Below are 27,068 nucleotides of genomic sequence, written 5' to 3'. Positions count from 1 at the left end.
GGGTGACTGTTTGTGTGGAGTTTGCACATTCTCCCCGTGTCTGCATGGGTTTCCTCCAGCTGCTCTAGTTTCCTCCCATACTCCAAAAATGTGCGGGTTAGGTGGATTGGCCATGATAAATAATGCCTTAGTGACAGGGGGACTAGCTCGGGTAAATGCATGGGGTTATGGGGATAGGACCTGGGTGGGATTGTAGTCGGTGCAGACTCGACGGGCCAAATGGCCTCCTTCTGCACTGTCGGATTCTATGAGCTGTGCCCAGTTGGAGTTGGAATAGGAATGCAGCCAAAATCTACAGAAGCATTCAAATCAGTTTTGTGAAATATGGTGTTCAGGAATGGTTATTGTGCCAACACCAAATGGCATGATAAGAACCCGTGTGGATTTAACTCAACTGAACAAATCAGATGGAAGGCAAGATCTGGTTGATGGCCTCAGTTGATGAGAGTGCTGCAAAGCTAACCAAAAGTACTTATTTGCCAAATTGGATCCGGAAAGTGAATTTGGGCAGTTGCCTCTGCACAAAGAATCGAGATTGCTGACCACATTTATAAACACCATTTGGTCAGCATTATTTCAATAGATGGCCCTTTGGAATAGAGTCCGCTCCTGATGTCTCACACTGTAGAAGGCCTGGAAGGAGTAATGGGCCATTTGGATGACATATTTATACATGGCTCTGTGAAGAAGAGCACGATCGCAGAGTCAGAACCGTCCGGAGAGTCTTAGTGGCCCAACACTGAATGAAAAATGAGAATATGCCATACCTCTGATCGAGTTTCTGGGTCACATAGCACAAGCCACCAGAATCACAGTTGATCCACAAAGAAAATTCAAGTAATTGGAATTTTCACATCCCAGGAACATAACTAGCTTCAAAGATTCCTCGGGATGGTCAACCAAGTCGGCAAGTTCCGACCAAATTTAGCAGAGGTCAGCGAGCCCTTGAGGCAGCTGTTGAGACAGGGTCCATAATAGTGCTGGAATGTGAACCAGCAAAATGCTTTCAAAAAGATTAAACAACTTATAATCTCTTCTGAAATTCTTGCCACATTATGACCCAGAATTATCAACTATAGTGGCAGCAGATGCACCATCCACAGGTCCGGGGCAGCTTTATTTCAAGCGCAGAGTGACAGCAAATGTGTTCCAGTCTACCATGCCTCTCGAGGGCACTAACAGAAACAGAACAATACACCAGGATAGAAAGTGAAGCTTTGGCAGCAATGTGGATGTGCAAAACATTCTCAGACTATGTTATGGGATTGCATTTCAAAATTGAAACAGACCATACTAGTCACCTTTATGAACATAAAAGAAATTGCAAAGAAGTCACCCAAAAACCAGCAGTGCGGATTAAGACTGCTGAGATATGACTCCATTACAAAGTACGTGCAAGAGATGTATCAAACAATGGCAGAAACACCATCAGAAGGAATTAAAGAGGACTTAGACTTTGTCAAGAAAGTTGAAGCATATACATCCTTAATCAAAAATAGAAAATGCTGGAAAATCTCAGCAGGTCTGTGGAGAAGAGAATAGAGCCAACGTTGAGTCTGGATGACCCTTCATCAGAGTCACATGCCCCACAGATGTTGGAGGCAAACTCGATAGGGTCTTTTAAGAGACTTCTGAATGAGTACATGGGACTTAATAGGATTGAGGGTTATAGGTAAGCCTATATATAAGCCTAGGTAGGTAGGGACATGACCGGCGCAACTTGTGGGCCGAAGGGCCTGTTTGTGCTGTATTTTTTCTATGTTCTATGTTGACCCCGCTGAGATTTTCCAACACTTTTTGTCTTTGTTTCAGATTCCAGCGTCCGCAGTATTTTGCTTTTATTTTACATCCTTAAATCAGTCAGCTCATACTTAGCTAGAATTGCAGGAAACAACGCAAGCCCAGCAACAACAAGATGAAGAATGTCTCCATGTACAAGAATGTTGCCTGGAAGGATGTCCACATTAGATCCCCACTAATCCAATACTATGACAGTACTTTGAACAGTGCAAGCACCTTACTGTCATTGATGACTTATTAGTCTTCCACGCGAGAATAGTCATACCAACAGCATTCACACCATCAGAGTTACCAATGGGTAGGAGATAGCTTCCATCTCTGACACAAAAATTCAAACCCAATATCACCACAAAATGATCACGTGAGGGTAAAACAATGTAAGGAGGAATAGAGAAATAACCAGGCTTGGAACTTCCATCACAGCGACAGAGCAGATGAGTTAGCAGTGCTGAAACCTGGGGAGAGAGGATGGGTCTGAGACCAACAGAGGGAAAGGGCAATCATTGAAAAGACTCCACAACCAAGATCCTACAGGATTGAGACAGACCAGGGGATCATAAGGAGAAACCGCAGCACCTTAATACCCAATAGAAATTTGGGTTTACTGCAGAGATCCTGATGAAGAAATATTTACTTTGAGCTTTCCAGCCACTCACACTCACACCAATCATAGAGATTGGACAAGGCACCGGAAAGGATAATCCTGTGAAGACTGAGATTTTGGAGTGCTGGTGCGGGGAGAGAGGATGTAAATATTATAGGGGTAAAGACTTGGAGGGGGAGATACATGATGATGATATAATAATGCTGTCAAACCAAATGACTGAGAAGTAAAAGAGATCTTACTTCAACCTTGGGTGACTGTCTGTGTGGAGTCTGCACGTTCTCCCAGTGCCTTCATGGGTTTTCTCCAGGTGCTCCAGTTTCCTCTCACAGTCTAAGTTGTGCAGGTTAGGTGGATTGGCCATGCTAAATTTCCCCTTAGTGTCCATACATGTGCAGGTTAAGTGGATTAGCCATGGTAAATATCACGGGGATAGGCCTGGACAAGATGTTCTTTGGAGAGTTAGTGCAGACTCAATGGGCCAGATGGCCTCCTTCTGCACTGTAGGGATTCTACGGTTCCGTCTGAAAGGAGAAGCTCCAGCCTTGTGTAGGAATCCAAGTGAGTAATTCCTTGCTTAGATAAAGAGCAATGAATTTGAAGAATGACAGACTTAATCGGCATTCTTTGGGAGAATAGGCAACCCCCAAAACCTCCATCTAGACCTAGGCCACGCAACAAAATACTGCCCCGTCCTCAATTGCTATTGAACTGTGTGACTTGCTAGTAATTTCACATTGCTATGTGTCTGGAGTCAAATGTAGGCCAGACCAGGTAAGGATGGCAGATTTCTTTCCCTAAAAAGGAACATCAGTGAGCCAGATAGGTTTTTGCAACAATCAATGAGAGTTAGAATGATCACCATCCTCAAATTTATTTTATATTCCAGATTTACTACTTGAATCCCACCAGCTACCATAGTGGAATTTGAACCCATGTCCCCAAAGCATTCACCCAGTCACAATATCACTGCACCATTATCTCCCCATTGAGATGATATTGCATCACACAATTTTAAAGCTTAAAACACCCTATGGTTGGTCTGATCCTCTGAGCTAGCACCCACAGCAATACAGATTGCCTCCTTTCACTGGCTCTTGGCAATGCTAACGTTTCCCTGGGTCCGCTTGAGCCCCCTGATCGAGGTGTGAATGTTCGCTTCCTGTCAGTGGGGGTAAATTAGAGAAATATCCTGTTCACACCGACTCTCCAAACAGGCAGCAAACTGTCAGTCATCAGCACAGAACAGGTGCCGCCTCAGAAGGGGGCACGGCTGAGTTGAAGATAACACTGGGAGCAGCAGATCTAATTTACAGGCAGGGATTAACTTTTACAAATAGGATTTTTAAAACAAGGCCACTCAGGAACATCGCCTAACTCAGCACGGAACTGTGTTAGGCCTGCTTGTTGTGACACACAGAAGTCAACATTTATAAAAGATTTGTTTTGCTGCTCCTTCCCCATAAACAAACACTCAGAAATGTGACTCTCTATCAGATTATAAATACATGCGTATTAGATAGAACTTTGGCAGAAGATTGGGGTTCACATGTGCGGATGGGAGAGAGGTGTTTAAAGTTATGAAGGAATGGGACAGAGTAGCTACAGGCAAACTGTTTCAAGTAGTTGAAGAGCCTGGAATGATACGGCATGACAAATTCAGGACAGAAAGCACAATGAATATTTTTCGACAGAGATGGGAGACTTTGGAAAAGGGTGATTTGAGTGTGAAATGCAGCAGCAGAGTTTGGACAGGATTTTAACTGATCATCAGGGTCCCTGCCCCTCCCCTTCTCCCACTTGAAAATACCAATGGTGAAGCTCCCCAGCTTGGGAGGACGTCCCATCTCCGAGAGCTAACAGTCAATGCTGGGGCTGCAGCTGGCTCCAATGGAGATCTTCACTGGAGTGGCAAGTTGGGGAGGGGGCTTCTTGGCGGGTCCAGACTAGGAGGTCCCAGTGAACGGGGTCAGGAGGCCTCTACGGGCTCAGGAAGGTCTGTCAAGGAGGTACCCTCCACTTCTCGCCAATAGTCCACAGAATGGAACCTGGCACGCTTCAAACTAAGCTCCATTTTCCTCCTGTCAGAGGAGAAATTGTGGCAGGGCTGGAAGAGGTCATTTACGGGCCTTGATTGGTCCAAGGGTGGGTGGACTGCTTGGCACCTCCTCCATTGCATGTAAAATTAAGGTGGGCACTTGGAATGGCACCAATGGCTTAATATCTAATTTTACAATGCCCTCCAGCTGCCAAGATTCCCCCATGAGGGTGTAAAATGCTGCCCTTTCTGACTGAAGACAAAACCATCTTAATTTTTAAAGACCAGGGTTGCACACAGAATCATAGATCATAGAATCCCTACAGTGCAGAAGGAGGCCGTTCAGCCCATCGAGTCTGCGCTGACCACAATCCCACCCCGGCCCTATCACCAAAATCCCACGTACTTATCCTGCTAATCCCCTGACACTAAGGTGCAATTTAGCATGGCCAATCAACCTAACCCGCACATCTTTGGACTGTGGGAGGAAACTGGAGCACCCGGAGGAAACCCACACAGACACGGGGAGAATGTGCAAACTCCACCCAGACAGTGACCCGAGGCCAGAATTGAACCCAAGTCCCTGGCTCTGAGGCAGCAGTGCTAACCACTGTGCCACCCATTTACCCCGACCCACCCAGCAGAATCCAGGTGGGTTGGCAGTTAAAAAATAAATAGTTTACTCATCCCTCACACCCCAATCATTTTTGACTTCATGCTACGTTAATCATTGGATCAAGTGCTCAACTAAAGTAGCGGAAGACTCAAATGTATGCAAATCAGGGACCTATTGCATCAATGGGACCCAGAAGACCTGGGGCATGAGCAGGGATGCCACTAGCAGTGTTCCCGCTCAAGAAAAGTGTGTCAGCAGCTGGTCTACCCTTCTGGTAAATTTAAATTTTTTAATTTGGGACACTGGAAGCAGGACTGTTTCTCCAGACCTCACACGGAAAGTCCAGGCCTCCCTTTCCCCGAACCCCATCCCTATCACTTTTCTGATTAGACAAGGTGCCTTCTGATCATTGGGTCTGCACCCACCTCACCTCCATTCCAGACAGTAGGTGGATCAGCAACATTTCAATGAAGCTGGGTGGCTAAGATCAGTGACCTCCCCACTCTTCCCTGCCCCGCTGTCTGCAACAGACAAGAAATCAACTCAATGAGGCTGGTAACTATTTGGTATGACTGGGTGGCTCACAAAGCCATTTCAGAGGGCATTAAAGAGTCAACCACATTGCTGTGGGTCTGGGGTCACATGTAGGCCAGACCAGGTAAGGATATTAGTGAACCAAATAACTTTTTCAGACAATTGAAAATGGTTTTGTGGTCACCATTTAGTCCCAGATTTTTTATATTAATTGAATTTAAATTCCACCAACTGCCATGATGGGCTTTGAACCTGTGTCGCCAGTGCATTCGTGGCACCAGCGGGATGGTGTCACAATGGTTAGCAAGTCAATTCTGGCCTTGGGTGACTGTGTGGAATTTGCACATTCTCCCCCTGTCTGTGTGGGTTTCCTCCGAGTGCTCCAGTTTCCTCCCATACGCCAAAGATGTGCAGGCCAGGCTGGTTGGCCATGATAATTTGTCCATTAGTGTCAAGGGAACTAGCAGGGTAATGGGGATAGGGCCTAGGTGGGATTGTTGTCGGTGCAGGCTCAATGGGCCGAATGGCCTCCTTCTGCACTATAGGGAGTCTACAATCTAGGTCTCTGGAGTACAAGTACATGACCACGACACCATTGCCTCCCTACGGCAAAACCACTTGGAGTTTAAACCCAGCCCTAATTTAAGTATGTGTTTGAAGGAACATGGGCTTAAGGCAGGAAAATGGAGTTGAGGATTATCTCATCAGATCAGTCATGATCTCATTGAATGGCAGAGCAGACCCGATGGGCCGAATGGCCTTCTTCCAATAGAATTCCACGTACCCATCCTACTTGCTTTTAACTATCATGTATCAATGTGCATTGGTTGGGCTTTTTCTGAGCAATACTGTAATGCTCTGGCAATCAAGTCCCATGACCCTGAATGAATAGGGGGAGGTGTGACAGGGAATTTACACGACTGACAGTGCAGGAAGCCAAAAAGATGTCACAGATGCATGTTTAAAGTTGCTAAGCTGTCAGCATAACCATTCTGTCATTACATCATTTCTTATTTAAAATCGGAGACGGACAGATACAACCAAGTTATTTAAAAGGTCTGCGATCACTGGACTAAGTTTGAATGTCCCTTCATCTGCTTATATATAGGAGTATAGGCTGAAAGGAATCGGAGATATTCACAAATACCGTGGGGTGCCACGATGGCGCAGTGATTAGCACTGCTGCCTCACAGCGCCAGAGACCCAGGTTCAATTCTGGCTTTGGGCCACTGTTTGTGTGGAGTTTGCACGTTCTCCCGGTATCTGCATGGGTTTCTTCCAGGTGCTCCAGTTTCCTCCCACAGTTCAAAGATGTGCAGGTTCGATGAATTGGCCATGGTAAATTGTTCCTTAGTGTCCCAAGCTGTGTAGGTTAGGGGGATTAGCAGGGTAAATATGTGGGGTGACGGGGATAGGGCCTGGGTGGGATGCTCTGTTAGCGAGTCGGTGGAGACTCGATGGGCCGAATGGTCTTCTTTTGTACTGTAGGGATTCTATTCTATGAAAGTGCAGTTAAAGACAAAGTGGCATTAAAGTTTTTTTAAGCTTAAAGTTAAAGTTTATTTATTAGTAGGCTTATATTAACACTGCAATGAAGTTAGTGAAAATCCCCTAGTCACCACAGTCTGGCGCCTGTTTGCTTAACTTCAACAAACAGGCGCCAGTGTGTGGCGACTAGGGAATTTTCACAGTAACTTCATTGCAGTGTTAATGTAAACCTACTTGTGGCACTAAGAAATAAACTTTAAAGTTTATTAGCATGGCCAATGCACCTAACCAGCACGAATTTTGGACTAGAAACATAGAACAGTACAGCACAGAACAGGCCCTTCGGCCCATGATGTTGTGCCGAGCTTTGTCTGAAACCAAGATCAAGCTATTTCCTCCCTATCATCCCGAAGTACTCCATGTGCCTATCCAATAGCTTCTTAAATGTTCCTAAAGTTTCTGACTCCACTATCCCTTCAGGCAGTCCATTCCACATCCCAACCACTCTGAGTAAAAATCCTACCTCGGACATCCTTCCTATATCTCCCACCATGAACCCTATAGTTATGCCCCCTAGTTACCGCTCCATTCACCCGAGGAAATAGTCTTTGAACGTTCACTCTATCTATCCCCCTCATCATCTTATAAACCTCTATCAAGCCTCCTCTCAACCTCCTCCGCTCCAAAGAGAAAAGCCCAAGTTCCCTCAACCTTTCCTCATAAGACCTACCCTCCAAACCAGGCAGCATCCTGGTAAATCTCCTTTGCACTCTTTCCAGTGTCTCCACATCCTTCTTGTAGTGAGGTGACCAGAACTACACACAATATTCCAAATGTGGTCACACCAAGGTCCTGTACAGTTGCAGCATAACCCCACGGCTCTTAAACTCAACCCCCCTGTTAATGAACGCCAACACACTATAGGCCTTCTTCACGGCTCTATCCACTTGAGTGGCAACCTTCAGAGATCTATCAATATGAACCCCAAGATCTCTCTGTTCCTCCACATTCTTCAGAACCCTACCTTTGACCCTGTAATCCACATTTAAATTAGACCTACCAAAATGAATCACCTCGCATTTGTCAGGGTTAAACTCCATTTGCCATTTTTCAGCCCAGCTCTGCATCCTATCTATGTCTCTTTGCAGCCTACAACAGCCCTCCACCTCATCCACTACTCCACCAATCTTGACTGTGGGAGGAAACTGGAGCACCCGGAGGAAACCCACACAGACAACGTGCAAACTCCACACAGACCATGACCCAAGCCGGAAATCGAACCTGGGTCCCTGGCGCTGTGAGGCAGCAGTGCTAACCACCGTGCCGCCCACAGTGGAAGGGGAAGGGGATGAAGCTGCTAATGACAGCAAACTAATATTTTAAAAAGCATGCACAAATGGATTGCAAGTCCACATTATGGGTTACAGAAGTCAGTCAATAGATGCCGGAACCAAAAATTACAGGGTTATGCTGCTGCTGTGTTGCACAAGCCAGCCTTGTAAAACACAGCAGATATTCCAATACTGCGGCCAGCAGAGTACAATCACAATGTGTTACTGGGATAAATACAAAAACAAGAAACCATCACCAACAAGTACGGTGATCCTTCCAGCTGGACAAAGCCAACAGACGTTAGGCTGTCCTCTGATATCATTAGGAATGTTTGCTTGAATTCAGTTGTTGGTGAACAGTGCTTTAAAGAAGCATTGTCATGCAGTAAGTGGTCTCCAAAGACAATTCACATTATTGACAACAACGTCATTCCTGACGGGAATTTGGCATCGCCTTCTCGATTATGTTGGATGCTAAAATATTATCCCAGAATAAAAACTGCCAGTAAACTAAAATGAAGAATGACAAAGGCAAAAAGGTTTGCATTGGAGTCGGCAGGTACAGTGGCTCTCAGTATAAACACACTCCAGTCTACAATGTGGAAATCTTTGCAGCAGAGGTTTTAAAGAAAGGCTGCTGCTGGCTTTTAGGAATGGGAACGGACCATTCAGCCCAAGCAACCATGTGCTGTAATTGAATTAAAACATGGCTGATCTGGGGCTTCTCTTCTTTGATTCTATAACCAACCAAAATCAATCTCGGTTTTGGAAATTTTCCATTGCATTGCCCTCAACAGTTATTTGTGTGTGTGAGTGCGTGTACGGGGGGAATAGTTTCAGGTGCCCACTATCGTGTGTGTGAAGAAATGCTTCCTAACCTTGTCCCCAAGTGGTCTGGGTCAACATTTAAGGTTTATGCCCCCCTGATCTGCACTTCTCATTCAGAGGAAACAATTTCTCTCCACTTAGCTATTGACCTTCACTGAAGGTCAAGGGGCATGGCCTAAAATTTAGAGCTAGGCTTGTCTGAAGTGATGTTAAAAAATATTTATACATTCCAAGGATGATAGAAGCTTGAAACTTCCATCTGCAAATAGCAGTTGATGATGGTAAAGGGATCTGGTGTAAAGGCAGGAATATGGAGTTTGAGATAGATCAGATCTCATTGAATGGTAGCAGAAGCTCAAGGGGCTGAATGGCCTACTCCTGTCCCTATATTCCATTAAAGCAACAATGGATCTTTAGTAGCGAGAGTGTCTTTCGCTGGTTGTCACAGAGATTTCTGGCAAATGGCACAGGCACACCTGGTGTTCACTGCCAATAACAAGATGCCATGAACTGAGGATGATCAATTAACTGACTGGTAACACTCGTATCACTTCATCCTTCACAGAAATCGCTGTACGACCACCTTCTGAACGTTTCTGGACTAATCAATGACCACTTCAAAAATAGTCCTAGCTAAAAGACTGAGCTGGTTTGGTAAGACCAAGCCAGCAATGCCTTTTCTTGTCAGCTGGGATCTTGTTTGTCTCTCTTGAGGATGCTATGGATTGAATTCAATTTGAATTGTTTGGAGAAAGCAAGGAGATGGAGTAAGGATTTGTCCTGTCCACTCTGCACGTTGACTTTGTAACTCTTGAGAACAGAATAATATATTTTTTTAAAGTCTCACTAAACCAGAATTTATAGTAGTGTGTTTGCTTGACTGTCCCAAGATTCTATAGGTTATAAATGGAATGAGCAGTACATTGTCCTTTTCTCTTAAACAGCTTCGGAATAATAACCAAAGGCTTCCACTGACAGTTCACCTTGTTGAATCAACGAGTAGCTGGGCTGTTTAAGCAAAGGAGGCCCTAGGTTTGGCTTCTCAGTCCCATTTTTACAGAGCTAATCTCATCCTGGGTGGCAATAGGGATTGTCCAATCAGCCTCCATACTGAACTCCACTGTCCTTTTTCTCTCTCTCAGTGAAGAGCCTCATGCAGGCAACACCACAGGAGTAGGTGAGCGAGCACTGGCATGCGCCCCATCCTTTTTACGCCTCAGCGCAGACCTTGGCACCCTGGGTGAGTCGCTGTGTGAACAGGAGTTTGCAAATGGTGACGCACCCAGAAGTGAACAGGACACGTTGACAAGGACAGCCTAAGAGACGACTCACTTAAAGGGCAAGACACTCCAGCTTTGCTGAGGGAGGCAGAGATGCGGACTTCAGCTAGTTAAAGAAAATTGCTTGCATCGTATAAGCGGTTACACGAGGTATTGGAAGGCAGCCATGCAGTTTCAACACCAAGGCTGAAAATATGAAGGAGTCGGCTTTCAGTTGGAGTGGTGTCATCTCACACAGCATCACCACCCTTCAAGGAGTCACTCAATTCCTGTAGTCTGCACTCCACAGATCAGTGGGAATGATGAACTGCACTCCCACAAGAATGGCACTATGCCAGGTCAGCTCTGCTTGCCCTCTCTCTGGATGGCAGCAAGTCTGCTCCCTCACCGCCCTCTCACCTATCATGGACTTAGAAAACCAGCTGGTCAAGGCTAGCCCAGCAGCGGCTGAACTGCTACAGTCCAAGTTGGACCTATACCAGTACGAGCACCCACCTGTTGACGACCATTGTCACCTCAAGGGTCCCCACGCAAGTGCTGCCAGATAAAGCCAATTTTGACAGCTGTCGTGAAAACTGGCCCAGACCTGTGTGATCGTCCTGTAGTGATCAAAACCCCGGGTTACAACCCTTCCTGTGAACAAAAGGTTATCCACTGACGTATTGATGGCTAAGCAAGAGCGGGTCTTTAACACAAGGAAAGCCAGCCACTACAGAACTCTCTCAGTTTGCACTTTGGGGAAGGAATTCATTCCTGTTGTACCTTTTCTAACATCAGTTTGGCAATTCCCCAGGAGCACGTGGTGCTAGAAGCAGCAGTACATGAAGAAATGTCTCCACCTTACTGCTAATGGGAAGTCAATGTGTTTCCTGACCCTGCTAAATGGAGCATTGGAATCCTGCTTATGCACTTCAGTCTGCCCAGTGAAGTACAGCCTCCTGATGCTGTACTCTGTCCCATCCAGCAACATCACACTTGATCTATAGGCTGTGAGAGCTTGGGAATGCCAATGAGCAACATCCCCAAGCTGCTGTCTTCTAACAGATCTATCCTGCTGCTCATCCTAATGTCTGTGGCACCCATAGCATCTGTAGTAACATCTAAGAGCTAAGTGACTGTGACTTATTTTTATTCTTTCATGCAATGTGGGTATCGCTGGCAAAGCCAGCATTAGTTGCCCAAGCCTAAATTGCCCCTGAACTGTGTGGCTTGCTCTGCCATTTCAGAGGGCAGTTAAGAATCAATCATATTACTGTGGATCTGGAGTCACGTGCATCATAGAATCCCTATAGTGCAGAATCGCCATAGTGCAGAAAGAGGCCATTTGGCCCATCGAGCCTGCACTGACAACAATCCCACCCAGGCCCAATGCTCCTAGCATTAACCCTGCTAATCTCCCTGAGACGAAGGGGCAACTGAGCACAGCCAATCAACCTAATCCACACACCTTTGGACTGTGGGAGGAAACTGGAGCACCCGGAGGAAACCCACGTAGACCTGGGGAGAACGTGCAAACTCGGCACAGACTGTCACCCGAGGTCGGAATCGAACCCAGGTCCCTGGCACTGTGAGGCAACAGTGCTAACCACTGTGCCACCCTCAACACAGGTAAGGATGGTAATTTCCTTCCCTAAACAACATTAATGAACCAGATGGGTTTTTACGACAACTGAAGATAATTTCAGAGTCACCATTACTAAGACTGTCTTTCAATTCCAGATTTTATTAATTGAATTTAAATTCCACCAACCAATTTGACTCCAAGTTCCAAGAGATTTAGTCTGGGCTTTTGGATGACCGGTCCAGTGATATTGCCACTGCACCGCCATCTTCCCCCTCAGGATTAAGGCAAAACAAACAGAAACAAGCAAAACTCCAGGCTGAAGAATCAGTGGAGATTCACCAAACACAACAACACACAGCTCTTCTTAATGTGACTAGAGCTTAGAATGAGTTAGTCAATGCCTGCTGCCGATCCTGTAAGATTTTACTCCGCAAATTGGCCACTGGGGGTTTTTGTCCCACCAGTTAAAAATCACACCAAAAGTCCCAATTACAGCAATAGGAACCCAATCTATATTCATGAGAAACCTGCCCATCGCTTACAATTTATTTATTTTATTAGTGTCACAAGTAGGCTTACATTAACATTGCAATGAAGTTACTGTGAAAATCCCCGTGTCGCCACGTTTCGGCGCCTGTTCGGGTACACGCAGGGAGAATTTAGCATGGTCAATACACTTAACCAGCATGTCTTTTGGACTGTAGGAGGAAACTGGAGCGCCTGGAGGAAACACATGCAGACATGGGGAGAACGTGCAGACTCTGCACAGGCAGTGACCCAAGCTGAGAATCAAACCCGGGTCCCTGGCACTGAGGCAGCTGTGATTCTTCAACCACCTCAATAAAGTGAGCACTAAAATTACCAGAGAGATTACAGCTGGAACCTGACAGCAAGTCAAATCGAAACTGAAAAAAGACCTTGCCTATTTGGATGGGTAAGCTCAAAAAATCCTAGAAACCCTGCAGTGCAGAAGGAGGCCATTTGGCCCATCGAGCCTGTATCGACCACAATCCCACCCAGGCTTTATTCCTGTAACCCCACATATTTACCCTGCTAGTCCCCCTGACACCAAGGGGCAATTTAGCATGGCCAATCAACCCAACCCGCACATGGTTGGACTGTGGGAGGAAACCGGAGCAAACCAACACACACGCGGGGAGAATGTACGAACTCCACACAGACAGTGACCCGAGGCGAGAATTGAACCCAGGTCCCTGACGCTGTGAGGCAATAGTGCTAACCACTGTGCCACCTCAACTGACCCCTATAAAAAAGGTGAGTTACCTTAAAGTCACATCGACAAGTCAAAGCTGAACTTTGGGGTTCATTCCATCAGTTACTCATCATGCCACCCTCCAATACAGTCAACCCAAGTTTATCTTTATTTCTTCAAGAACTGACCTTCAGAGGTTATTGCAGAGAGTAATTGAAAAATTAAAACAATAGAATGTTTTAAATTTAAGTTTTGAATGGCATACCATGTACACTCTGCAATTTATTAATTGTTAAAATACAGGTTCAAATCACATTTGTGATCTGTATTTACCTCTTTGAATCTGTAACCGCAATAAACGACCAAAATGTTACAGCAGGTTATAAATAATTAATAGTAACTGTTGACTTTGTCATAGAAAAGATAGGTACAGTTATAATTTTAACTTTTTGCTTTGTTGTATCCTTGACCAAAGTTCAATAATAAAAAAAGCAATCTGGCACACATTCAAGAATGCAGTATTCTGATGAACACAGCAAGGAAAAAATCTAAATGTCCCACCATCACTGACATAAACAACTTGACCCCAAAATCCCAGTCCACTAGGGACACAGCAGAATCTTCATCCATCCTTTGAGGACAACACCACTCCTTATTTGGTGCTTTTTAAAATTCATTCATGGGACATGGGCATCACTGGCTGGCCAGCATTTATTATGTGGAGATGCCGGCGTTGGACTGGGGTGAACACAGTAAGAAGTCTCACAACACCAGGTTAAAGCCCAACAGGTTTATTTGGTAGCAAATACCATAAGCTATTGGAGCGCTGCTCCTTCGTCAGATGGAGTGGAAATGTGCTCTCAAACAGTGCAGAGACACAAAATCAAGTTACAGAATACTGATTAGAATGCGAATCCCTACAACCAGCCAGGTATTAAAGATACAGACAATGTGGGTGGAGGGGGCATTAAACACAGGTTAAAGAGATGTGTATTGTCTCCAGACAGAACAGCTAGTGAGATTGCTGTTCTGTCCTCACTAGCTGTTCTGTCTGGAGACAATACACATCTCTTTAACCTGTGTTTAATGCCCCCTCCACCCACATTGTCTGTATCTTTAAGACCTGGCTGGCTGTAGGGATTCGCATTCTAATCAGTATTCTGTAACTTGATTTTGTGTCTCTGTGCCCTGTTTGAGAGCACATTTCCACTCCATCTGACGAAGGAGCAGCGCTCCGAAAGCTTATGGTATTTGCTACCAAATAAACCTGTTGGACTTTAACCTGGTGTTGTGAGACTTCTTACAGCATTTATTGCCCATCCCTAGTTGCCCTTGTTCAGAGGGCAGCTGAGAGTCAATCACATTGCTGTGGCTCTGGAGTCACATGCAAGTCAGACCAGGCAAGGACACCAAATTTCCTTCCCTAAAAGTCGTTAGTGAACCAGATGGGTTTTTCCGACAATCAACAATGCTTTCATGGTCATCGTTAGATTCTTCATTCCACACATTTTTTATTTGAATTCAAATTCCACCAGCTGCCATGGCAGGATTGAAACCCAGGTCCCCAGAACATTAGCTGGATTTCTGGATTAATAGTCTAGTGATAATACCACTAGGCCATTGCCACCCCCAGGGACAGGATCATCATCATAATCAGGAGGCTCCCATGCACCGAGTTACACCGGCAGCAGTTAAGGCTGAACACAATCACTTCTCTGGATGACCAAGTGCTCCTTCCGAAGCCAAAGGCAATTTCAGGGACTCCCTTCAGCTTCAAGGTAAGTTTATAATCAAAGTGATATGAACCCTTCTATAGCTGTTATTGTTAACCATAAAACAATCAGAAGGGAATATAGATTACCAGTAGATTGACAACGGGATGGTGTCAGCGCAGTGCCTGACTTTTTTTCATTGGCTAACTTAGAGTGTACCCAATAACTAATTAAGCAGACTTGTGATCTGACATGGCGTGGTTTTAATTTTTAAAAAAATCTACTTCCAAGTCACTGACAGTTTAAGCAGGCAGTAGTTCATATGAACGTCCCCACTGGCCTACTGACAATTTAACAGCACAGGTATGTGTCAGCAAATAGCCCATTTTGATTCTGAATGTTGGATTCAGGCAGATTGAAGTTGGACCATTTTAAAGATGTGGTCTAAATGTAATGAAATCATAAGTGTGGTTGTCAACTTTCTCAATGATAGTTATTGTACCTGTGGTCATTTTGCCCATTTTCTTTTATAATGGTAGCTGGTTAATAGACAACGGGGCGCTGCTGTGGGGCAGCTCAGTGGCATCGTGGTTAGCATTGCTGCCTCACAGCGCCAGAGACCCGGGTTCAATTCCAGCCTTGGGTCACTGTTTGTGTGGAGTTTGCACATTCTCCCCATGTCTGCATGGTTTCCTCCAGTTGCTTTGGTTTTCTCCCACAGTCCAAAGATTTGCGGGTTAGGTTGATTGGCCATGCTAAATTGCCCCTTAGTGCTGGGGGTTTAGCAGGGTAAATATGTGGGGTTGCGGGGTTAGGGCCTGGGTGGAATTGTGGTCGGTGCTGGGTCAATGGGCCTCCTTCTATGCTGTAGGGATTTTATGATAATGTTTTCTTTATTTTTCCCAGAATCATCAGGAACTCATACAAACACCACCATCACCCTCTGGACTTCCTTCACTAGGAGCTTATGTTTGTAGAGAGTCTAATTATGTCTTCCGATGCCCTCAAATCTTTCATAGCCAATTACTATTCCTGTAGTGCAGTCACTGCTATTATGTAGGCATCGACACACAGCAAGAGTAATTGGGATAACTAATTGAGTAGCCTGTTTATTGGTGGTGTTGGTTTTGAGAAGGAATATTTGCTAGCACACTAGAAGTCTCTAGTCTTCTTCAAAATAAAAGTGTCACAGAATACCCTGAACCACCAGAATAAGACTCCAGTTGGACACCATCCCACTCAAGAAACAATACCTCCAACTCTCCCTGAAATGTTATGCGCTGAAATCCAAGTGTGGAGCTTGAACAAATACAGGGGGGACAGAGGGATGGAGACACACACCTTGGCACAGCCAAAAAGGGCCGAGGGGCTAGATGAAGTAGGAGCTCTGGGTTCACGCCCCATTCCAGGACTCGATGACCAAAAAAGGTGTGTTCTAACAACTTGCAAATCATTTTACCATACTCAAGTGGCAAGGGTGGGAGAAATTCCTGATTAGCCATGGTGTGGACGGAATTGGAGCTATGCATAGTGATGGTGGAGGTTTCAAGGTACACAATGCATGTAAAAGTGTATGTTGCCACAGGAACTCAGACTCCTTAGGGTGGGCTGGGAGTGGCAGTTACCTGGAGGTGCCAGTGCAGTGCCAACACCACAGGGTTCCTTCCCTGTTCCAGCTGGGGTGGTTTGGGAAACTGCCTCCTTTCCCTGCCTTTCGTGGAGTTGATGGCAAAGTGGGTCAGACCTGCCTTTGGGCAGGGAGCTCAAGATCTTGGTGATTATGTGACTTTTAGAAGATGGGATAGCTATTTTTTCCCCTTTGTACGATCCATTCGATAGATAACCTTATGTCACTGGGGAGGAAGCTGCAGGCCGGAAATGTTATCTTGTCCCAAGTGAAATTGTAAATATTTGTAGAAAGAACATGTTAGAATTTCATTACAAATAACAAACCAGCAGAGATCACGCCACCCTCAACTGAAAGGAATGTTCTTGGGGAGCATTAGGGTGAGAATAATGTGAGGCAGGGGAGAGAGAAGAAGCTCCTCATTTTAGATGGGTTTTGCAGTGAATAGATTTCCAGGAATCCCTAGTCTGTTTTGGAGGATTAAAATATCAGTCTGGTAGCGAGATTAAAGATTCACTGTCTAGGTCACTGAGAATGACCTCCTTATGGACAGAAACTGAAATTGTGATAAGTAATAATGAACCTTTTGGAAGAAACATCTTTTTGGTTTTTTTAAAATCTAACCTATTCGGGTGACCAAAGGGTCTCATCAGAGGCTCCAATTTAGCAAAAAGGAAGGAGATACTATCAGAACCACGGCACAACATAATCCTCGACTGATCTACAAAATAAACAATCTTGGTAATTTTTTAAAAAATTGTTATTTTAGTCTAAACCTTTGGAAGTTAGAACATAATAATGCGCCGACTATAAATAATCCTACCATAACAAAAATTCAAGAACAGAAGCAAATCCTCTGTATAAAGACTATTTTGTGACAATGCTTAAAGCATGCTTTACAAAGACAACAAAATTCTCTATTATGGATGAAACTATAACAGTTGAAAGACCAGCCAGCAAATACCAGCCCTGCCATGAAGCTAAGTTTTTTTTTTAAAGTACCAATGTCTGGCTATCTTCATAATTCTAGGAGGGAATAGATATTTTACTGACCACAAATTAGTGAGCCAGGCAGTCACTACCCTCCCAAAACCAGCAGATTACAGGAATTATGATTGCAATTGCCATTGATTGCCAATTTAACATTGATGGCAGGAGTAGCAATTTCAAAACAAAACAGAGCCTCTAAATACTGTCACAGGGTAAGAGTATAGAGTGTGAGCACACAAAGTATACAGGAACATTCGCAGTAATTATATTGAACTGCTGACACAGATGATAACATATTAATTGTACTTACAACCTGATTGAGCTCACATTAATACCGCTGCATACTCAGTCAAAAGGGCTAGCAAAATACCTCTATTGAATGATCTTTGCACAGTGGTTAGTACTGCTGCCTCACAGCGCCAGGTACCCAGTTCAACTCTAGCCTCGGGTCACCGTCTGTGAGGAGTTTGCATATTCTCCCTGTGTCTGCATGAGTTTCCTCCGGGTGCTCCGGTTTCCTCCCACACTCCAAAGTTGGGTAACACTCTGGGTTGGGTTGATTGGCCATGCTAAATTGCCCCTTTGTGTCAGGAGGATTAGCAGGGTAAATAAATGGGGTCAGGGGGATAGGGCCTGAGTGGGATTGTTGTCAGTGTAGATTCGATGGGCTGAATGGCCTCCTTCTGCACTGTGGGGACGCTATGATTATTCAGACTTGCATTACAGAATTTATTTTTCCTCCACTCCAGAGTAACAAACACATCTTGAGGAAATTCAACAAAACACAAGTTGCCACACCTAAAGTACGCTACATTTTATGACAATTTTCCCTTTGTCACCATGAAATTTATCGCATTCTTCAAGACCACTCGTGCTATATAACCAGAATGATTTTAATGGGGAGGAATTAGCTGGGGAAGTGATTATTTTCCCGTGGCCGAGGATTAAATATTAAAAACTGGCTTTGCCAGTTAATGATGCCTGCAGTGGGAAAATGAACATAGTTTGAGTGTGTCTCTGAAACAGGCCAAGGAAATGGTCAGAAGCCCTTTTCCCTGGCTCTTTTACACGGCTGGATTGAATGGATATTGTGGTGCCATAGCAGAATTTAATCTCAACACTGATTATAGCAGAATTTAATCTCAACACTGATCATCGGTTCGTGTCAATAATCCACCAGGCGCCGGGACACAAAAACTGCAGCGTTTTATTATTTATCACCGCCATTTGATTGTTCTTTTCTTATAGACAGGGAACAAAAAAAAGGGCAATCGTGAAAAAAAACACAAAGGAAGCCGTCTTAATTTGTAAAGGCGTTTGGACAGTTTTTTGTTTTAATAGAGGAGTTGTTTAAATATTTAATGAGGGGTTGTTTCTCCGGGGATAAAAAAAAAAGGTTGTTACTGTACATCCTGATGGCTACTAGCTCCAGCTGTTTGACCAGCAGGAGAAGTGGGGCACATCACGATTGTACAATGTGTGAACATCACAAACTGCTGTCCTTGAACAGCGGTGGTGGTGGTGATTTCTGTAACTATCGATGTTTTGGAACCCCCCGCCCCCAGGAAGCGGATCTTTTAAAACTCAGCAATTACAGTGAACACAATGGCCCCTCCAGTTTAAATGGAAAATATCGATTAAGGTTACAGTGATCTTCGGGGTGGGTTGTTTCCTTGGGGTGGAAACGCTTGCACATTCTGTCAGCCCCTACAACTGGACTGGTGCCCCCAATGTCCTTTCCCCTGTCAGTTTCACATTGTCATTCCAGCTTACCTTCAACCAGAGAGAGACCAGCTCAGCGCCTTTAGACCAGGTTTGACTCAAAAAGTGTCTTCACAGCAGATGTCCCGAATGTAGCAGCAGCAGCCCGGTTGAAAGCAGCATGTAAAGCCAGAGTGGCTGCAGCCTATATGGAGCCCGGATAAATCACACACCTGCTTCTTCAGTGGAGTCTGTCCAAATAAAGCAGCAGAAAACATACAGAAACAGTGTCAGTCTGAGGCTACACCCTGCTCAGTGGCTCAGCGTTTGCAGACAACAGCCACACTGTTAAGGTAACATTACAGCAACACGCTCTTTTAAACAGACAAATGCTGCCCGTGCTTCCCTTGCAGCAGAGGCGTGGAGTTCTGTCCCTTTGCACTCCCAAGATTTTTTTTTCTCTTCTCAATTTAGTTCAGAGGCAACAATGAACTGCCCGATAGTGAGTGGGGTGGCATTCTGAGACACGATAATCATAGGGAATGCAGGACTCTCTCTACCCCCCAGTAGCTGGTTTTATTACTGGATAAAGCAGATCATTATTCTAGTGTGCTCCCATAACCAAAATGGCTGGTCCCTTTTCAGCAATGCTGCAGAAAGCCCATTGGTTTACCATTAGCTTTTTGTAACCATGGCTACAAGTAACAGAGATTTGTGCTGTAGGCATGGTGGATCATGTGCTGGGTCAATGGGAAGAATAGAACAGCAGATTCTCTGTATCAGTTTTTAAAAATCTAAATGCAGGTTTATTCACGCTTAAACCTGGCTATACAATCCACTACATCAGCAAACTTTACATTTGTGACAGTCCTTCGCAGTTATACCGCCTGAACAAGCTCTGAAATACTTTACTGCTCCTGATGCCACGCACACTGCTTGTAGAGAGGAACCTACCAAATACCAACGCTTTCACTGGGGATGTTGCAATACAATTTATTAATAGATTGTAATGCAGGTGTTATAGTTAAACAGCAGTAAAATATTGTGACTATTTTTATTTTGCAAATACGTCTTATTTATTTATGTCCTCGGAAGATTATGAATCTGTCAACCTAATTATGGGGAGGTTTAAATACATGTAATTATGAGAAACATTTCACCCAATTAGTCGTGATATTTCCAGCACGATGTCTGAAATGTAATTTCACCCTCTAACCTTTATATCACCACTACAAGATTCGTTAACCACACCCTTGTGGACAGCAGTAGATAACAAAGCCGATTACTCATTTAGAAGAGGGAAGGCATCCTCCGAGTCCTCCGCCCACCGTGGGTTCAGTTAGGAGTTAGTATTCAGACAATAGTTGCATACCGCCAGCATCTTGCAGAATTTCCACTGGCATGCCAATGGATTGTTATTGTAATACTGCACATGACTTCCTCCCATTTTTGTTTACATGCCTTGTTTTATACTGGACTGAAGTGGGACTGTGTGGTAAGGCTTAATTCCTGCAGCCTCCATTTAAAGAAAAATCTAAATTTCAAACCTCAAAAGCATTCCAATAATCTTAAATCCGAACCAAGGCAACAATGCACCTGTTTGGATCAAGGTACAACTTTGTGAAAATATATTGTACTATTTAGCAAATGACTGACAAGTATCCTATCTATTTATACCAAGACACAACTAAAATGTTTAGCCGGATATAAAATGCTCCAGTTGCCACAATGGAATTAATGAGAGGATGGAAAATGAGAACAATGAAAAGGTCGATATATAAAATACACTCTACAACATCATAGATTCTACACCATCTGTTTAACCAGCAAAGTGATACTGAGAATCATGGAGTGGTTACAGCACAGAAGGAGGCCATTTGACCCATTGTGTCCATGCCAGCTCTCTACAACAGCAAATCGTCTAGTCACACCACACCGCCTTTTCCCCTTCGCCCTGCAATTGTTTTCAGATCATTATCAAATTCCTGTTTGAAAGCCTTGTCTCCATCACTTGCGACACTATTATATAAACTTTAAACATATTTCCAGGCAGTGCATTCCAGATCCTAACCACTCTGTGTGAAAGAGTTTCTCCTTGTGTAGCCTTTGTTTCTTTTATCGTTTACCTTAAATCATTGTCCTCCTTATCCACTTTGTTCAGATCCTTCATGATTTTGAATGTCTCTATCAGATTTCTTCTCAGCCTTCTTTTCTCTAAGGAGAATGGACCCAGTTTCTCCAATCTATCTCTGTAACTGAGGTCCTTCATCCCTGGGACTGTTCTTTTAAATAGTTTCTACGCTCTCTCATGCTTTCACATCCTCCCCAAAGCGAGCTGCGCAGAATTGGACACAATGTTCCAATACTGCTGCAAATTTTCTACCTAACTCTAAGGGTATTTACCAATAGAGTCATCAGAATATTGTGGTAAGTACCCTTCCCAATGCAACATTGAAACATACAGTCCAGCAACCATTATATACAAGGAACATATCCAAGGATAAGTCAATTCTTCAGGTGAGAATGTGAGAAAATTGAAAGGAAGCACAAAACATGGAAACTAGGAGTAGGAGTAGGCCATTCAGCTCTTTGAGCCTGTTCTGCCATTCATTTTAATCATGGCTGATCATTGAATTCAATATCCTGATCGCCCCTTCTTCCCATATTCCTTGATCCCTTTAGCCCTTAGAGCTGTATCTAATTTCTTCTTGAAATCAGACAACGTTTTGGGCCTCAACTACATTCTGTGATAGTGAATGCCACACCTTCACCACTCTCTGGGTGAAGAAATTTCTCCTCATCTAAGTTCTAAAAGGTTTGCCCCTTATCCTCAAATTATGACCCCTAGTCCTGGACTCCCCCACCATTGGGAACATTCTTTTTGAATTTGCCCTGTCTAACCCTGTTAGAATTTTATATGTTTCTATGAGATAAGAACATAAGAAATAGGAGCAGGAGTAGGCCATTTAGCCCCTCGAGCCTGCCCCGCCATTCAATAAGATCATGGCTGATCTGAAGTGGATCAGTTCCACTTACCCGCCTGATCCCTATAACCCCTAATTCCCTTACCGATCAGGAATCCATCTATCCGTGACTTAAACACATTCAACGAGGTAGCCTCCACCACTTCAGTGGGCAGACGATTCCAGAGATTCACCACCCTCTGAGAGAAGAAGTTCCTCCTCAACTCTGTCCTAAACTGACCCCCCTTTATTTTGAGGCTGTGCCCTCTAGTTCTAGCTTCCTTTCTAAGTGGAAAGAATCTCTCCACCTCTACCCTATCCAGCCCCTTCATTATCTTATAGGTCTCTATAAGATCCCCCCCTCAGCCTTCTAAATTCCAACGAGTACAAACCCAATCTGCTCAGTCTCTCCTCATAATCAACACCCCTCATCTCTGGTATCAACCTGGTGAACCTTCTCTGCACTCCCTCCAAGGCCAATATATCCTTCCGCAAATAAGGGGACCAATACTGCACACAGTATTCCAGCTGCGGCCTCACCAATGCCCTGTACAGATGCAGCAAGACATCTCTGCTTTTATATTCTATCCCCCTTGCGATATAGGCCAACATCTCATTTGCCTTCTTGATCACCTGTTGCACCTGCAGACTGGGTTTTTGCGTCTCATGCACAAGGACCCCCAGGTCCCTTTGCACAGTAGCATGTTGTAATTCTTTTCCATTTAGATAATAATCCAATTTGCTATTATTTCCTCCAAAGTGAATAACCTCGCATTTGTCAACGTTATACTCCATCTGCCAGATCCTCGCCCACTCACTCAGCCTGTCTAAATCTCTCTGCAGACCTTCTACACCCGCCACATGATTCACTTTTCCACTTATCTTTGTGTCGTCTGCAAACTTTGTTACCCTACACTCAGTCCCCTCCTCCAGACCGTCTATATAAACGTTAAATAGTTGAGGCCCCAGTACCGATCCCTGCGGCACGCCACTAGTTACCATCTGCCAACCAGAAAAGCACCCATTTATTCCAACTCTCTGCTTCCTGTCGGATAGCCAATCCCCAATCCACACTAACACCTTACCCCCAACTCCGTGTGACCCAATCTCCTCTCGAGATCCCCTCTCGTTCTTCTAAACTCCAGTGAATATAATCCTAACCGACTTAGTCTCTCCTCATATGACAGACCTGCCATCCCAGGAATCAGCCTGGGAAACCTTCGCTGTACTCCCTCCATAGCAAGGACATCCTTCCTCAGATAAGGAAAACTGCACACAATACTCCAGGTGTGGCCTCACCAATGTCCTATACAATTGCAGCAAACATCCCTATCCCTATACTCAAATCCTTATCATCAGTTTATAAATAAATCTTTCAAAAAAGCATATTTTCTTTCATTCTGCATCATTATGCCACCGAGTGTAATCGCATTGTCGTTATTTTACTGAACTACTTATCCAGATACTTAGGTTGATAATCCAGAGAACATGACTTCAAGTCACATCATGCCAATTTGAGACTTTGAATTGGGTTTAGAAATAAAAAGTGTGCATTAGTAAAAGTGACCAAAGAACGGTCAATCTTTCATAAAAACCCAACTAGTTCTCAAAAGTCCTTCAGGAAAGGAAAGTTGCCACTCTTCATTTGATCCAGCCTATATGTGATCCAAGACTCATACCAGTATGGTTGATTCTTTACAACCTTGCGAGGTTGCCTGAAAAGCCACACAGTTGTATTGAGGCAAGTGGAGCTAGGCAATAAATGGCAACCTTTCTGGTGAGGTCGACATCCCAAGAATTAATACAGAACTAAAATTATTTTCATTTGCACTGCCCACTTGTGATCAGGGACAATATCACAGAAGCTTCATTTTGCACGTGCTTTGCAGTGACATTGGGTTTTGCTCAGGCTGGTATATGTGTTAAACTGTCTGCTCACATATGACACATGGTGGTCCACAGTGAAACAAGTGGAGAGGGATGCTGTCCCCTAACAGCTACTCCTTCTGTCCCAAAATCATTAATCCATGGAATCATATAAAGCACAGGAGGAGGGTAATTTAGCCCATTGTGGGGCCAATATTTGGCCCACTCCCCAGTTCTTACCCCAGAGCCCGACAGATTTCACCTTGTTGGTGTGTCAAAGAACAAAGAACAATACAGCACAGGAACAGGCCCTTCGGCCCTCCAAGCCCGCACCGCTCCCTGGTCCAAACCAGACCATTCTTTTGTATCCCTCCATTCCCACTCCGTTCATGTGGCTATCTAGATAAGTCTTAAACGTTCCCAGTGTGTCCGCCTCCACCACCTTGCCCGGCAGCGCATTCCAGGCCCCCACCACCCTCTGTGTAAAATACGTCCTTCTGATATCCGTGTTAAACCTCCCCCCCCCCTCACCTTGAACCTATGACCCCTCGTGAACGTCACCACCGACCTGGGAAAAAGCTTCCCACCGTTCACCCTATCTATGCCTTTCATAATTTTATACACCTCTATTAGGTCACCCCTCATCCTCCGTCTTTCCAGTGAGAACAACCCCAGTTTACCCAATCTCTCCTCATAACTAAGCCCTTCCATACCAGGCAACATCCTGGTAAACCTCCTCTGTACTCTCTCTAAAGCCTCCACGTCCTTCCGGTAGTGTGGCGATCAGAACTGGACGCAGTATTCCAAATGCGGCCGAACCAACGTTCTATACAACAGCAACATCAGACCCCAACTTTTATACTCTATGCCCCGTCCTATAAAGGCAAGCATGCCATATGCCTTATTCACTACCTTCTCCACCTGTGACGTCACCTTCAAGGATCTGTGGACTTGCACACCCAGGTCCCTCTGTGTATCTACACCCTTTATGGTTCTGCCATTTATCGTATAGCTCCCCTGTATGTTAGTTCTACCAAAATGCATCACTTCGCATTTATCTGGATTGAACTCCATCTGCCATTTCTTTGCCCAAATTTTCAGCCTATCTATATCCTTCTGTAGCCTCTCACAATGTTCCTCATTATCTGCAAGTCCAGCCATTTTCGTGTCGTCCACAAACTTGCTGATCACCCCAGTTACACCTTCTTCCAGATCGTTTATATAAATCACAAACAGCAGAGATCCCAATACAGAGCCCTGCGGAACACCACTAGTCACAGGCATCCACCGGAAAAAGACCCTTCCACTACCACCCTCTGTCTTCTGTGACGAAGCCAGTTCTCCACCCATCTAGCCCCCTCCCCCTTTATCCCATGAGATCCAACCTTTTGCACCAACCTACCATGAGGGACTTTATCAAACGCCTTACTAAAGTCCATATAGACGACATCCACGGCCCTTCCCTTGTCAACCATTCTAGTCACTTCTTCAAAAAACTCCACCAGGTTAGTGAGGCATGACCTCCCTCTCACAAAACCATGCTGACTATCGTTAATGAGTTTATTCCTTTCTAAATGCGCATACATCCTATCTCTAAGAATCTTCTCCAACAACTTCCCGACCTCTGGAGCTCCGGTTTCCTCCCACAGTCCAATGACGTGCGGGTCAGGTTGCTTGACCATGCTAAATTGCCCCATAGTGTCAGGGGCACTGCCAGGATAAATATGTGGGGCTAGGGGGATAGGGCCTGGGTGGGATTGTTGTTGGTGCAGGCTCGCTGGGCCAAATGGTCTCCTTCTGCACTGGAGGGATTCGATGACTCCAATGTAGAGCTACAGTCATAGCTAGGGTGTGGAGAAAGATAAGGTATGTGTATTCAAAAGTCTTATGGCAGCAGGGAAGAAGCTGTTCTTGAGTGGGTTGGTCCATCACCTCAGACTTTTGTATCTTTTTCATGACGGAAGAAGGTGGAAGAGAGAATGTCCGGGGTGCGTGGATTCAGCATTAAATTCATGCAAATTAACACAGAATCTGCAGTGAATTCTGCCTGGTCTAACGTGGCTTCTAGATTACTTGAAAACTGGTTGCATTTAGGTTTTAACTATTGGTCGTGCTTCCTTACTGTGCAGGATTGAAATTATGGACAACATAAAGGAGGCACCTTGAAACACTGGAATTATACAATCAACTCATGCAGAAGATCCTGGCCTTAATTTTCCGCTCTCGCACGCCCCACTACTGCTGCCAGCAAGAACGGAGAATTTGGCACTCAGCCAAATCTCCATTCATTGCAGCGGGACTGGAGAATCCCAGCTGCGGCCAAGGTCAGAGAATTGCAGCCTTTATATATTAAGTGGGAGGACAGATGCAGCAACATCAGTGTCCTCTCACAAGCACGCACCACAGGCATTCAAGTCACGATCATCTTCGTTGGGTTGGTGATATAGTTCAATGTCAGTTACCATGGCTCCCAAAGCAGGTCTTCCTCTCTCAGGTTAGTCAGGGCAGATGCACCAGAGGAGGACAGAAGAAATATTTCAACGATGTGCTGAATGTCAACATGAAGAAAAACAACATCGACATTAATTCCTGGGAGACTTGGACCAAGTCAGGTGGCAGGAGGGTTTGTGGGAAGGATCCCAGCATTTTAAACCCGACAATTACAAATGTGGCCACAACCCGAACTGATAATACACAGCCAGACACCTCACATCCCAGTAGCCCAGTCCATGACGCAAACTAGCCTCCCATCCACTAACTCTGTCTACGCTTCCCGCTGCCTCGGAAAAGCAACAAGCATAATCAAGGACCCCACTCACCCTGGACATTCTCTTTTTCACCTTCTTCCATCAGGGAAAAGATACAAAGGTCTGAGATCACGAACCAACCGACTCAAGAACAGCTTCTTTCCTG

General features: G+C 44.8%; 1 protein-coding gene across 1 annotated transcript in view; it reads right to left on the bottom strand.

The window, feature by feature from the left end:
• The window catches only part of LOC144494685 (sorbin and SH3 domain-containing protein 2-like), a 303,190-nt gene extending 283,262 nt beyond the window's left edge, over positions 1-19,928 (bottom strand). The window contains exon 1 of the mRNA XM_078213885.1: positions 19,399-19,928. The gene's annotated coding sequence lies outside the window, so the exon portion shown is untranslated. The remainder of the gene's footprint in view (positions 1-19,398) is intronic.
• Between the last annotated feature and the right edge of the window lie 7,140 nt (positions 19,929-27,068).

This window comes from Mustelus asterias, chromosome 6, assembly GCF_964213995.1.
Source record: "Mustelus asterias chromosome 6, sMusAst1.hap1.1, whole genome shotgun sequence".
NCBI lineage: Eukaryota > Metazoa > Chordata > Chondrichthyes > Carcharhiniformes > Triakidae > Mustelus > Mustelus asterias.
Note: the sequence above shows the minus strand (reverse complement) of the source record. Positions and strands in the feature narration are given on the sequence as shown.